The sequence below is a fragment of the Meles meles genome, chromosome 1, assembly GCF_922984935.1.
Source record: "Meles meles chromosome 1, mMelMel3.1 paternal haplotype, whole genome shotgun sequence".
NCBI lineage: Eukaryota > Metazoa > Chordata > Mammalia > Carnivora > Mustelidae > Meles > Meles meles.
This window is the reverse complement of record NC_060066.1, coordinates 21512529-21528065: the sequence shown is the minus strand read 5'-3', so window position 1 is coordinate 21528065 and position 15537 is coordinate 21512529.

The window sequence follows — 15537 nt, the reverse complement described above, 5'->3', positions numbered from 1 at the left end:
CACACACACACACACACAAGCTATCCCAGTGCTCAAGTCTTGCTTAATCTCCTTTTCCAGGAATAATTCTTTCCCCACAGCCAACTAAAGACCTGAAAATAGCATAGCACCCAAGAAATCTAGGAGATGTGGATTCTCATCTTGGCTCTGACACTTTCTCTATAACCTTGAACGAGTCCCTACACTTCCCTAAGCTTGGATTCTTCTTGGTAAAATCAAGAGTAACTTTAATATCTGTCATGCTCAGTTCACTGGACCACTGTGAGAATCAAATGAGAACAAATGGATAATGTATGAGAAAGTCCTTTGCAGTCCACAATGCACAGAGCAAATGTGAGGTCTGGTCATCATATTCTTGGACAAATACAGATACAAAATCATGTTTGTAAGTTGACAACATTAAATTACATGAACTATCACCCACCAAACACACTACTATTTCCAGACGCTTTATAGATTCCGGAATGGTCACTGATTGTTTCAAGGAAGCAGGAAAAGGGAAGAAGGGAAACCCACCAATGGACAAAAAGCAAAGAAGACTTTTTTAGTGTATAAAGCATCAAAGACACAAATGCTTTTCAAAGGCCTATGATTATATTTGCTATCAGAGAAAATAGCTGACTCCAAAATGGAAAAACAAACTAAAATACTGAAGTTAATTCATGTTTAAGTTATCTAAAGTGTAACTTTAGGGGCGCCTGGGTGGCTCAGTGGGTTGGGCCGCTGCCTTCGGCTCGGGTCATGATCTCAGGGTCCTGGGATCGAGCCCCGCATCGGGCTCTCTGCTCGGCGGGGAGCCTGCTTCCTCCTCTCTCTCTGCCTGCTTCTCTGCCTACTTGTGATCTCTCTCTGTCAAATAAATAAAATCTTAAAAAAAAAAAATTAAAAAATTAAAAAATTAAAAAAAATTAAAGTGTAACTTTAGGGTGACTGATAAGACAATCCAATCTTCATAAAGCTATATACTCTTTTTCAATGTTTTTCATTTGATGTCCACAAACTTTCATGTTTAGGTGATGTGGGGTCTCTGACAGTAAGTATTCCCAGCCCCTAAAAAGGCTGGAAACCCTGCTGGGTATATGCTGATTGGTTGCAGAAGGAGAGAAACGACAAGCAGGACAAAAAGATTCGGGGCATCATGGAGGAGTGGAAAGATTTCTGACCAGGAAACTGGTGCTGGAAACTGGGGAAACCTGGAGCTTATTGTTTCTGAACACCAGGCTTTGAGGGGCCCATCCAGAAAACACAGGATAGGACCTCATGATATCTTACTACCTGAAATGGTCCGAGATGCCCTGCGTAGACCAATACACAGTGTCTCTGCGACCTCACAAGGTCCCCAACACACATAGTACTATCCTTTTCCTCAGTCACCAATGAGAAAACCAAAGCTCAATCTTGGGAAGGGACTCCTGGCAATTCATTCATTCATTCTTTGAACAAATATTTTTGGAGCATCCATTCTGCATAAGGCATGGGGCTTGACACTGAGGCTTACTTGTCTATAGTCCTTTATCATTTATAAAACACTTTCATGAGGGCACCTGGGTGGCTCAGTGGGTTAAGCCTCTGCCTTTGGCTCAGGTCATGATCTCAGGGTCCTGGGATCAAGTCCCGCGTCGGACTTTCTGCTTGGCAGGGAGTCTGCTTCTCTCTCTCTCTCTCTCTCTCTCTCTCTCTCTCTGCCTGCCTCTCTGCCTGCTTGTGATCTCTCTCTGTCAAATAAACAAATAAAATCTTTAAAAAAAAATACTTTCGGGGCGCCTGGGTGGCTCAGTGGGTTAAAGCCTCTGCCTTCGGCTCAGGTCATGATCTCAGGGTCCTGGGATCGAGCCCCGCATCCGGCTCTCTGCTCAGCGGGAAGCCTGCTTCCTCCTCTCTCTCTGCCTGCCTCTCTGCCTGCTTGTGATTTCTGTCTGTCAAATCAATAAAATATTTAAAAAAAAAATACTTTCATGAGAAGACCTATCCTCGAGCATCATGAGCACACCATGGATTAGAAAGAGAATATGAGGGGCGCCTGGGTGGCTCAGTGGATTAAGCCGCTGCCTTCGGCTCAGGTCATGATCCCAGCGTCCTGGGATCCAGCCCCGCATCAGGCTCTCTGCTCAGCAGGGAGCCTGCTTCCCTTCCTCTCTCTGCCTGCCTCTCCACCTACTTGTGATCTCTGTCTGTCAAATAAATAAATAAAATCTTTTTTAAAAAAAAAAAAGAAAGAGAATATGATCTCTGTTTTACTAATGAGAAGGGCTCTAGTTCGGTCTCCCTTAGCCTGGGCATGGCTGACACTGTGCTCTGCACAATTCTTCGTTGCAGCGGACTGGCCCCTGCCCTGTGGGCTGTTCAGCACATCCCTGGCCTCTCCCCATCCAGGCCCACAGCATGCTCCACTCCCATCTGCTTCTCCAGCTGACACAAAACCATCTCTAGACATTGCTCAATGTCCACAGGAGGCAAGAGTACCTAATCGAGTTAAATGACTTAACCAAGGTCAGCTGATTTTCAAGTGGAGAATTTAGAATTTGACTTTCATCTTCTGACTCCATCCCTGGGTTTTGCCACAACACTGCAGCTTCCTTTAGAGAATTTAATCTATCTCCTTTCTTCAAGACAGCCTGATCAAAACAAAACAAAACAAAAAAACCTCACAGACATGAATTTAAGAAGCTTTTATCGAGAATTTCATATGAGCAAGGCATATTTCTAGACACTTGGGATCCGGGGATAAAAGTAGATAAGGTGTCTGCTCTCATTCTAATGGGGGAGATAATAAAATAGCAAGTAAAGAAATAGGCAAGATAATGTCAGATAGTTCGAATCAAAGGATTATGGCATAGAGTGGGGTGAGGAAGGGCAGGGAGCCGCACATTGACTAGGAGGCTAGGGAGGCTATGAAAAGTCTCTCTGAGGAGCTAACATTTCAGCTGCTGTCTCAATGATGAGGCGAGGGCCCTGGGAAGGGTGCACCAGGTAAAGGGCCTCGCTAGCACAAAGGTCTGGAGGTGGAAGTGAGTTTGAAAAATTAGAGCTGGTTTTCAAACCTCAGCAGTCATCAGAATGACCAGATGGGTTGATTAAAACACAGATGGCTTCCCACCCCCCCAACCCAGAGTTTCTGATTCAGTAGATCTGCGGCGTGACCCAAGACTTCACATTCCCAACAGCTTCCTAGGTGATGCTGATGCCGCAGGTCCAGGGACCACACTTTGAGAATCACTGAGTTAGAGCATCAGCAGAAAAGGTTACTGTTTCTGGGGTGTGCAGAGTGCAGGGGACAGGGTCAGGAGACGAGATCAGAGAAGTTGCAGGAAACTGAGCGGGCCTTGGCCCTGCTGGTGGGTGAAGTGCTGGGATTTTATTTTCTGCAGGGCGGGTAGGCCTTGGAGGATTTGAAGCAGGGAAAGAATATGATGTGAATTCCGGTTTTCACAGCTCCCTCTAGCTGACAGGAAGGCCAAAGTGGAGGCAGGGAGTCAAGCTGATGTATCTAGTCATATTTTTGAAAGTCTTTGTTCCTTGTGATAACAACTACTGTATGCCAAGATAGTGAGGCGGGAAGCGAAGAAGAAACTGACAGAGTCAAGCCTGTAAGCCCTAGTCACTGGACAATTAGCCTGTGAGCTCTCATTAGGCAAGATAGCTTGCCTTAGTATTTATCAAAACAGCAAATTTAAATTGAGAATTCTCTTTCTGATGTTCACTTTAGTACTTGATAGAATCCAACCCATAGACGTTTATATTTAGCTGTGCCTTTTGCATGTGTTTACTGACTTGGAACTAACTGCTATTCCCAGTGATGGACATCCTCTTGGTGAATGTTTCTGGAGGGACAGAGTGACCCAGACGTTGCCCTTATGGAAGTTTGGATGCCATCCTAGGAGTCTTACAGAAGTTTTACTGACCCCTGGTGGAAGACACAGACATTTGGCCCTGCCAGCTGGTCTTGGTAGTTTCTGTTTCTTCCAAAGACTTTGATCCCTTTAGCAATGCATGTGCCACATGGCCCCTACCCTCCACAGACTCAAACATGGACAGAAATGATCACAATATAATGGCCCCCACGGTGTAATTAACCAGAGGAAGAAGTGGCTAAATTTGTGTGGGTTTCTATTAACTGCGTGTAGATCCATTTATAGATGAGCAATGGAGAGAAAATGAGAGATGGAAATGCCAACACTGGAAGATGGTGAAATCAGGAAGTCACCCACGACTCCAGCCAATTTTTGCCATTAGACTGTAATGCGTTTTGTTATGCAACAGTCTGTCGATGCTCCCTTGACTCCTTTTTTTTTTCTTTTTCAACTCAGTAGAATAAAGTTTGCTTACATTCTGTCAGCAGAATTTTTTTTTAAATCATCTGGAGCTTCTAGGTAACTATACAATAATTACTGATGCTGACAATGATAACTGTGAGACCCTGTAGGATCTTAAGGTAATTGCCAACTCGCTGGAGGGAGGTTAAATCATGTCCAGTCCTATTTCAATGTTGAAGTGCATTTCATGATTGTCAAAAATCATTCAAAGGTGGTGATCCATGTATACTATATTGGGTAACTTGTTATTAGCACAGTGAGAAGATGAACTCTAGAGGGAGTGGTCTGAATGGTTGGTGCCTTGGATGCTCCAAGGTAGTCTGATCAAATTTCTCCTGTATCTGTGAACCCTAGATTCTTGAGGTCTTCTTAAGGGGAAGTCTCCTGGTCAATTTCAGGGAGACTGTAGCCTTTCTAAATAAGTAAAAATGCACACATGCTTCTACAAAAGTCAGCATGACTGGGGATTTCTAAAAACTTGCAGTCTGAACCAACAAAACCATTCCTCTCATTATAAAACTCTATACAACTTTAGGTCCACCCTAAGACATCAACTTCCCAGAAAGTCTGCCTCAACTTCAACTCTTACACTCTTGTGTTCTTCATTTCCCAGAGACTGATCGCATTGTGAAAGTGCAGATAGCTCAGGAACTATCAGAAAAAGGTATGAAGAAGACTAGTGTTGAAATATATTTTGATATATTTATATGTAAATTTCAGCGTAAGCGTTGTCTCTCTGAACATCTGAATATTTAAATGTCACAAAGCAGACTAAAAATATACATTCTGGCTTTGAGTAAGCCTTGAGAAGGGAATTGCCCATAGAAGCATAATTCGCGATTTCTCTAATTATTCTCCCTATTGGGGATTTTAGCCTGGGTTAGCCTACCTTAGCTGCTGGCCCAGTAATTCCTTATCACGTGGGAAAAATGCAGACTTTAGTCCCATTTAAGCCTGGAGAAGCCTGGTTCCTTTCTTGTTCTTTGAGGCCTGTGGGGACTTGTTGCTACTGGGAACCCCCAGATGAAGACCGCTCCAGGCACATTGCTGACAGGCCTCACTGTTTTGTAAAACTTCTCTCCCCTCCTACCTCTGGTCCCCCGCCGCCCCAGGAACTTCTCCATCTAAGCTCAGATCTGACCTGTCACCCCCCTTGGCTTGTCTGCTCTTGGAACTCTTGCAACAGGAACTGCCAATTGCTATAAATTACAAGTTGCCTTGACAAGGAGAATGTTAATCCCTTGGAGTCTAAGAAGAGACCACCAAACCTGTTTCTGAGGGGGAGGTCACTCACATCAATTGGAGGTGGTGGGACACTCCCCTGCAGTCCTGACCTCCTTTCTTGTGAGCAGCATGGGGGACCCCTGGATGGGGGACCCCCAGATGGGGGAAGGGGCCACTGAGAGTAAGCTACCGCTTGGCCAAGTCCGGTTCCCAAGCTCATGGATAACCTTTCTGATATTTCCTTGTCTGGTCTGGTATCACAGTTGTTCAATTGTAAACACTTCTATTTGTGCAAAATAGTTACTTAATGAGCTACATTCCATTGGACACAGGACAGTAGAGAAGTTGGAATGAAACCGAGGCCTGGATACAAGAGCTTTGGAGTCTGACCACCTGGATTCAATCACGGTCTACACCAGACTGGCTGGGACTCTGGGCAAATTAATTAAGGGCTCTAAGCCTTGGTTTCCCCATCTGTACCTCCCCCCATGACAATAACTATTTCAGATGTATACGAAATAATTTGTATAAAGCAATTCAGTGCCCAGCACCTAGGAGGAAGGACTTAGTAAATGTTAAATAGTATAATGGCCTCCTCCTCCCACCCCTTCCCAATTCCCTATCAGCCCCTTAGAGTAAAGGTGACTTGGTTTCACATTCTGTTTTTTCAGCAGTTTTGTCTCCCAGAATTTGAATTAATGTCCTTCATGATTAAGATTGGCATTTCAGCAAATCATGCTGAAGTGTTCCAGTGACTGGGAAAGGACATGTTCATTCATTCATTTGTCCACTCGATAAATATTTATCGAATGCCTACTATGTCCCAGGGAGGGCACTGGGCACTGGGCATGCACCACGTGAAGAAAACAGACCACGTGTTGGCCCTTAGAGTAAAGTCTGCTCAGGGAAAGGATGGTGAACAGGAAAATAAACAAACAGGCTGCCCAGGAAATGCAAAGTGCCCTGAAATGGAGGCGTGACTTAAAACAGTGTGACCAGGAAGACTTCCTTGAGGAGGCATTTAAGCAGATACACGAAGGACTTGCAAGGACTGGGGGGGTGCGGAGGGAGGGGGTGGATGGAGCAGCTTTCAGAGAGATGAAGAGCAGATGCCAACATCTACAGGCCAGATCAACTAGGCTGCCTGGTCCAGACGCAGGAAACGGGGCAGAAGGGCTGGAACTTGGTGAATAAGACACCCGTCCCCTGCATTCAAGCAGCTTCTGTCAAAGGAAGCTGTTTGGGATGACAGCTTTGTCAGTTTTCCACATAAAACGGAAGCTGGGGAGACTCAGAAACACTGAGGCTAGGCGCTGTGGGGAATGAAGCTCGTATCCTCGATTCTTTTCCAACCCTCCAAGCACCCCATTTGGTAAGCCTCTCCTTCATGCCCTCATGCACGACAGAACTGACATCTGCTGGGCTCCGGAAGTCAAGCCCAGCAACTTGAAGCCATTATTGTGCTTATTCTCTATATGCCTGTCTCCCTTCTGGGACAATAATCCCAGGAGAAGTGGACCGTGTCTTACTATCTTTGTCACTCTCGCATCTAGAATTACGCATGACCCTTAGTTGATGCCTTTACATGTTTGTTGACGGATCTTCCCTAAGGTTGTGTTGTACTCACTGTTGCCAGGCAATATGCTAAATGCTTTATATATATTAACTCGACTAATCTTCTTTATATTACCTAAAGATATGTACTCTGGTTAACAGCATTTTGCAGAAGAAATGGAGGCCCGGAGAGGTTATGTAACCACGTGAGCTCTCACAGCCGGAAGTCGTCAAGCTCAGATTCGAACCCAGGCAGGCTGGTGCCAAAGCTCCCGCTCCTCACTGAGTCACGGCCGTGCTCCTCAAACTGCTGGGCCCAAAAACCAACTGGAGAACATGTCAAAATACACATTCCAGTTCCCCCACCCCCCAGAGCTTCCGATTCAATAGTTGTGTTAGTATCTGTTGCTGCAGAGCGAATGAATCCAAAAGAGAGGCTTAAAACACCACCAGCTTCTTCTCTCCTAGTTTCCATGAATCAGTGACCCAGGCCCAGCCTAGCTGGGTTCTTGAGCTCAGAGTCCTTCCCAAGGCTGCTGGCGGACGTCAGAGGCTGCTGTCAGTTTCAAGGCTGGACTGGGAAAGGTCCAAGGCCACGCTCACTCGCATGGCTGTTGGTAGATGGTAGACCTCAGGTCTTCTCTGGCTGTTGGCCTAAGACATCAGTTCCTTGCCCCACGGGCCTCCTCAAAAGACTGTTTGCAACAAGACAGCTGGCTTCTGTCAAAGTGAGTGAGAGAGTGCATCTAGGACTATAGCCAAGTCTTTCTGCAACCTCCTCTAGGATGTGACAGCCCATCACTTTGCCTTGTTTTAGACATTGCCTCCCACGATACTGTGGGGTGGGACCCCGGAACTTGTATTTCTACCAAGCTCTTAAGACATGATGATGCGGCCAGTAAAGGCTGCCCTGGTATGCTATACGGGGAGGGAGGAAACGAGCAAACCAGTGATGACCTATCCCTGATACCATGATTACTTATGAAAGGCTTCTCTCCACCCTGGCCAGTCCTTGTTGCCAACTACAACCTCCTCATGGCCACCTGTATCCCCCAGGCTCTGTCAAAAAGCATCAAGACGTTGACTATCAACCCAGGAAACCAGATGTCCAGGATGTCACTCTCACTCCTCCGGTAAGGATGGCCTGACCTGAAGTGGGTACAGCCTGTCTCCCGTGTCCAAGATCTCCCCGCCAAGAGATAGAAAACATTTCCCCGACAGCCAAAAAACCTGGCCTAGTGAGTTAGTGTCACAGAGCAGAGAGGGATGGTTTTTAGAGATTCTCTTTCCCGATCCTGCTTTTAAGAAAGTGCAGTGACAGGAATGCACCTTAACCCCACCGGGGTCTTCAAGAGCCCGACCAAAGAGTGACTGCCCATTGGAGCGGACTTGCTCTTCCCACCCAAGGGAAACCAGCCTCTTCGGTTGGTCCTTCCCTTGGAACAACTTGTCTTGCTTCTCAGCCCGAGGCTGTGCTTGACCCCCTGCTGCCTGCAAGTTGCAGGAGGCAGCTCCAGAGCCACCGCCTCGAGCTCTCTGGCAACTCCAGAAACTTCGAGCAGCACACTTCCCCTTCCCAGCCTGGAAGGAGGAGTGTTTGCCGGAGCTGAACAGCTGCTCAGGGCGCAGGGAGGCGAATGTTACTAAATATATGTTCTTATTGTACACTGGCGTGTCAAGAAAAATTATATCTCCTTGTTCTCCACTTGGGTGTTCTTTAAAAAAAAAAAACAAAACTCCTCACACAAACGCAGTGCACCTCTCAACTCCTGCCCCTGACTGAAGAATCCAGTTGCATCCTAATTTATTTTTCTCCCCACACCCTTAAAATAAATGCCCCCTTGTCACATTCCGACAGCTTCTGGTGCATTCTACCACTCCCACTACGTACACGGCTTGGTCTCCTAGTCTCTTAGCCTTCCAGGCTTGTTTTCAACATCAGCCTTTCCCGGGGTGGCACGTCGGGGGAACGTGCCGGAGACCACCAGGGAAGGAGTCTCTTTAAAATGCAAGCACGTTATCCCCACGTTAGTGCCTTCTGTCATTCCTACCTCAGCCATAAATCCACTTCCAGAGAACTATAGAAATATTACATGTATTATATGTGTATGGCATGTGTGTGTGTGCGGAAGTAGGGCCTTAAATCAGATCGTTAACATGATGGTGATTGGGATGCTTCTGCTAAGGAAGGTCAGTCACTGAGTTCGTTGCTTGGCCAAGATGCTGTAGGAAAGCTGTTGCCATCTCATATCAGTTGTTGATTTGCACACTAGAAGCCTCAGAAGGACAAGAATGATCTACTTTTCACTGTCTCCTGGACTCCCAATACAGTGCCTGATACACTGTTCAGTGCGCCTTAAATTCATGCTGAATGAATGAGCGGAGAGAATCCCTAATTTAATGTAATGCCAATACACTAAGAGTAGTTTAGGAAGAGAAAAAAACTTTTTTTAAGATTTTTTTTTAAAGTAATCTCTACATCCAGCGTAGGACTCGAACCCACAACCCCAAGATCAAGAGTCACACGCTCTACCAACTGAGCCAGCTAAGTGTTCCGAGAAAAGATAATTTTTTTTTTTAAAGATTTTATTTATTTATTTATTTATTTGACAGAGAGAGAGATCATAAGTAGGCAGAGAGGCAGGCAGAGAGAGTGAGAGGGAAGCAGGCTCCCTGCCTAGCAGAGAGCCCGATGCGGGACTCGATCCCAGGACCCTGAGATCATGACCCGAGCTGAAGGCAGCGGCTTAAACCACTGAGCCACCCAGGCGTCCCGAGAAAAGATAATTTTTTAAGTGAAGTTTTTAAAGAGTTGGAAACAAACAGCACGTGAAAATTAAATAGGCTGCTAAGTCATCTTTGAAATGACACCTGCCAATAGAATGGGATTTTCTTTATAATGAGCTGATTTTCGCTCATTTTTCAGAGTTGCTTAGAATCAGTAGAAGGTAGCCCACAGTTAGGATTATTACATTCTTTCCGTGAACCCACTTGCCTTATTCTCACTAGGTCTACTGCTGGCTACGCCTTATTTTCAAGACTAAATTCTTCACCCAAGTGTTCAATTTATTTGGCTCCAAGGAGAGGTCATTAACTCTCCCAGAATGAGTATGCCTGCAGTAACAAAGTGTTCTCCTGGTCACCAAGTTCTGCATCCTGCCATTTCTTGGCCCCGGGGCTCCAGGTGTCTGGGGTGGCTGGGCTCCGAGGCAAGCTGCCATAGCCCAAAGACTGGTGTGTGTGGCTTCACGGCCAATGTCATCAATAAACTGCTTTTCCACTTGAAACTTTTTTTTTAAAGATTTTATTTATTTATTTGACAGACAGAGATCACAAGTAGGCAGAGAGGCAGGCAGAGAGAGAGAGGAGGAAACAGGCTGTCCGCAGAGCAGAGAGCCTGATGCCGGGCTCGATTCCAGAATCCTGGGATCATGACCTGAGCCGAAGGCAGAGACTTTAACCCACTGAGCCACCCAGGCACCCCTCCACTTGAAACTTTTTAAATAAAGGTTTCTCTTGTTGGACAAGAAAAGATGAAATTTACTATGAAACTATACTTCCAAAGAAAACCAGTTTCGCCCTTTCAAAGCTGACAGGATGTTTCCCTTTAATAACTCTGAAGTCTGAGAGCGATCTGGAGGTACCGACAGGGCCAACAGAAAAGAGGGAGTCTTCTCCCCGCCCCCCCACTCCAGGCCCCCTCTCCCACTACAGGTGTGTACCTAGCCAACCACAACACGAACACATCTTCACTGGTGGAAGGGATCCACTTTTCTATATATTTCGTGTCCTCCTGCAGAGATGACTTTCAGAGTCTTACAAACAAATTAATAAATGATATATTTTTTAAAGTTTCAAATTTTGTAGCTTGAAATGATTGACCAAGAGCAAACTTTAAAAAACAGGCAAACAAATTATGATAGTCGTAGAGAATTACACTCCTCCGTGCCCTGGCTAGTTTCTGATTCAAGTAACGGCACACTCAAACTCAAAGAGGCTTGAACCCAAGTCTTACCACCAGCTCTCACTTGACAGGTGGCCTAGAAATTGGCATTGGTGGAGGAAGCGGGGCAACAATACCAGGAAGAATCCAGGGTTTTCCAGCTTCCCACTCCGCCATTTTTTTTTCTTTTTTCCTGATTTTTTTTTTTTAAGGTAAAGTCTATACCCAATGAGGAGCTTAAGCTCATGACCGTAAGATCAAGAATTGCATGCTCTACGGACTGACCCAGCCCGGCCCCGCCCTGCCACTGCCGCCATTTTGCCATTTTTAACGTGTCCATGAAATCTGCAGTAATGCTACAGTATGTCTACACCAGCTCCAAGCATTTGGTCTTCGCATAACCTCAACCAGGAGCAGGAAGCAAGGGGGAACCACAGCAGCTTCTGTCTCTGGGGCTCTCTTTCTTAGTAAAGAGGACAACTGTCCCAGAACTTCCCCCCCTCTCCAGCATTCTCTCTACGTTTCATTGAGCAGAAGCAGGTTACATGGTTTCCAGTGACCAGCAAAAGAGAATACCATGACCATGGTTGGCTGTATTCATCCGGGTTCTGCAGAAAAACAGAACCAATAGAAAATCTCTCTATAAAGATATATAGATATATATTTTAAAACAGAACCAATAGAAGATATATTATATATATATATATGTTTTTAAGATTTTATTTGTTTATTTGACACAGAGAGATATCATAAGTAGGCAGAGGCAGGCAGAGGGGGAGGGGGAAGCAGGCTCCTGGCTGAGCAGAGAGCCCGATGCGGGGCTCGATCCCACGACCCTGAGATCATGACCTGAGCCAAAGGCAGAGGCTTTAACCCACTGAGCCACCCAGGCGCCCCTATATTTTTATATTTAAATATATATATATTTTAATATATATAATATATATGTATATTTTAAAACAACCAATAGAAGGTATATTTTTACATTTAAAAATATATTTTAATACACATTTATATTTTAATATATATTATTTATATATTATATAAAATATAAAAACATAATGTTAATATTTAAAATATATATTAAAATATATATTTATTTATAAAGAGATTTCTTCTGAGGAATTGGCTTACATGTGATTACTGAGGCTCACGAGTCCCGAGATCTGCAGTCAACAAGCTGAAGACGCAGGGGAGACAATGGTGTTATGTTCCAGTCACGGCCCGAGCCCGATTCTGAACGCCAAGAGAAGACGGTCATGGAGAGACAATTTGCTTTTACTCGGCCTCCTCTCGCTTGTCAGTCCTTCAATGGATTGGATGAGGCCCACCCACACTGGGAAGACCAATCTGCTCTACTAAATCAACTGATTCAAATGTTAATCTCACTCACAGACACACCCAGTTTCATCAAACATCTGGGCAACCCACAGCCCAGTCAAACTCAACCATCGCACTGACTCAGACTAAGAATAGTCTATCAGAGCTGAGCTTAGTTTCTCTGTTACTGCTCAATACCCAGACAAGATATGGATTATGTTAGCAGGCACGAAAAAAGATAATGGATAGGCCTCAGATAGTTTCTTCTGCAGTTATTTTTCTGTTTATGAAAATTGAGATTTTAAAAGCAGGTTAACAACAAACACAAAAGAAATGTGGTTCATACTGTCATCTCCCTGGGATCTCCTAGAGCGAGAGAAAATAGTATGTGGGGGGAGAGGAGTCATTTGGGTACGGACATGCCTGGAAGATCGATTGGTTTGGGGTCGAGTTGCTTTTCAGGGCTACATTGTGTCTAGCTTTTTGAGTATACCCTATTCCATCCCATTTGTATATTTAAACTAAAATAAAAGGATTTATTTGAAAGCAATTTTACTATTATCTGTATGATCTTCCATTTGCCTTCACTTAGAAAAAGCTGTTTTGCTTCAGTAACTTGGACTCTGTGACAGGTATAAGCACATAGTCATATCTATATCTACAGTCACTATCTTTTCTATACCAGCACCTTCCTGAACAATTCTTCCTGATTTTACTCTCTGTTTCCAAAATGGAGGCTACAGGTGGAAGTTAGGAAGAGTTGAATTTCCAGATGACTGAAGCATGGTAGAAAGAAATGGGATTCTGCAATTAACATCTCGATCCACTTGCTTTGTTGGGTGGAACACCTCTTCTTATTAAAGAATGCCCTCAGAATGTCACTATGAGGGGGAAATGACCTAAAAAGAATAAAGCACCGTGCACAGTCATAAGCTTCCAAAAAATATCATTTTTTATTGTTCTAATGCTAAGAAAAATAACACTTGTTCAGAAAAAAATTTATTTTTACAAGCTATATGTTACTGTAGAAAATTCGGAAAATGTAGATAAGCAAGGAGATGATACAAATGACCTGCAGGAAATTCCATCATCAAACCTCTTCCCATTCATGTTTTTGCATTTCTGAATAGGAGTGAGATGATATTGAATAATACTGCTTTGCAACTGAAATCGTCTCTTATATTTCACACATTATTTCATATTGATATACACAGTTTTACTGCATGATTTTTTTTGTGTTCAGATAGTTGCTCACGTTTTGCCCAAACAATCCCCTATTGCACACTTAAGTTATGAAAATCTTCCTATGTAAAAAGGAATCTTAGGGTTCAGAACTTTGTATTATTCGGAGTTTCTCATACTCCAGTGAGTGCTCCCATTTACAGCAGTGTCCCCAATTCCAGCACCTGAGGAATGCACAGTCCAAGCGTGCTCTTTCAATTTCTTCCAATCCCTTCTTCTTTAGTGTGAGTATTACTAATGGGGTGTTGAATTGCTCTTATCCTCAAATATGTTTGCAGAGCTTTCAGAGGAGTGGAAGACCTCTTTCCACCATGGCTCCATAGCAACTCTGGAAGCAACTGCAGGTGGGGTGGGGGAGCCTGGCAAAGGGCAACACCATTAGCAGTGTTTTTAGAGAGTTTCTAGAACAAGTACTTCTAGAAACCAGGAACGAGTCCCCTGGGAACAAAATTACAAATGGCTAGTCCAAATCTGCAATAGCGCTTGCTGTATTCAACAGCTCTTAGGAGCCATATCCTGGAACCATCTCAGATTCTCCCCTTCCATGGCAACTACCGGAGCCAAACGTAGGTTTTAACCCAAGAAACCTTAGCAGACAGATTTACTTAGGTATAGTTTCATGACCAAAACTACTTATGTTCGGGCGATTTCAGGATGTGATCACTTATTAACCAACAAATATTTATTGTGTGTTTTGGGATGAGAGAGGATACCTTTAGTGCATATTCCATTAATTAGCCTGAGTCATACAATTTATCTGAATGATTTCCACACTGAGAAAACTGGCATTTTTGTTAACTATTTATTACAGTCTCTTTTTAATGTTTTTATTCCAGTCTCTCTTTTAATGTTTTTATTCTTCTCCCTAAGATTTCTTATGAATATGACAATACGATTATATAAGTCAAGCACCTGGTTCAGTGCCTCACATAGAAGACACTCAATAAATGCTATTTCTCTTTCCTTTTCTGCCCTTACATCTTACAAAGCATTTTGATGTCTCTCATTCATTTGGTTCTCTCAACCCTGGCAGGAAGGAGGCACACTCTATACCCATTCTATGTGTGAGCAAGTATTTAAATCTATCTGTGTTAATCCTACTTCCTCTTTCAGATTATGAATTATTTCAAGACAAATGCCTTCCCTATGGTTGTTTCTATCAGATAGCTCAACATGTCAGAGTTCAATAAATAATACATAGCAACAGTGAGAATTTTTTTCCTATTGAAATCCATCTTAAATGGGGATGGTGGTTGTTTTTTGCCTCCAGAAGTTTTGCTGCTGATAGAAAAAAGATAAAGTACCCTTTCTAATGTGAATTTATGGAATGATTGTCTGCCCATAAAAAGTTATTCTTCAGCTTGGAGCAATTAAAGTGGTCTCTCTCCACTCCAAATTAATGTAATTAATACTACAGTCTTGGTTGTTTATCATGTCTTGATAATATCACAGGGGAATGAAAATATTGGCTCTTTTATCCCTTTAAATAGCTGAGATGGAACTGTTCGAGCTCTAATGTTACAACAGCTGTTTCTCATGTCCCAGAATATAATTGGCTGGTACTGAGGTTACTAAATTGTAAGAAATTGACTTTGGTTTTATATGTGTGCCTACTTTTGGTGGAAGGAAAGATGGGAAATGTTAGCTTTCTCTTGTAATGAAAAGGCAAAACCTTCCCCAATGAAATGGCAGTTTCCGGGTCGCATCTGTGTAATTTTCTTTACCAACCCACTGTCTCTGGGTATGCTGGATAACACGGCTGGGAAAGTAGGACCATTCTAGCTAGCTTCCCTCCTAATTAGCTCTCAACCCAGCACAGCTGGTTGAAATGCATCAGGGCTTTCCCACGAGGGGCCCTTTCTGGAAGTCATTGTAAAGTGGTCTGGTCTCCAATGGCAAATTCAATAGGGGATTTGAGACCATAATTATCCCAAATAATTT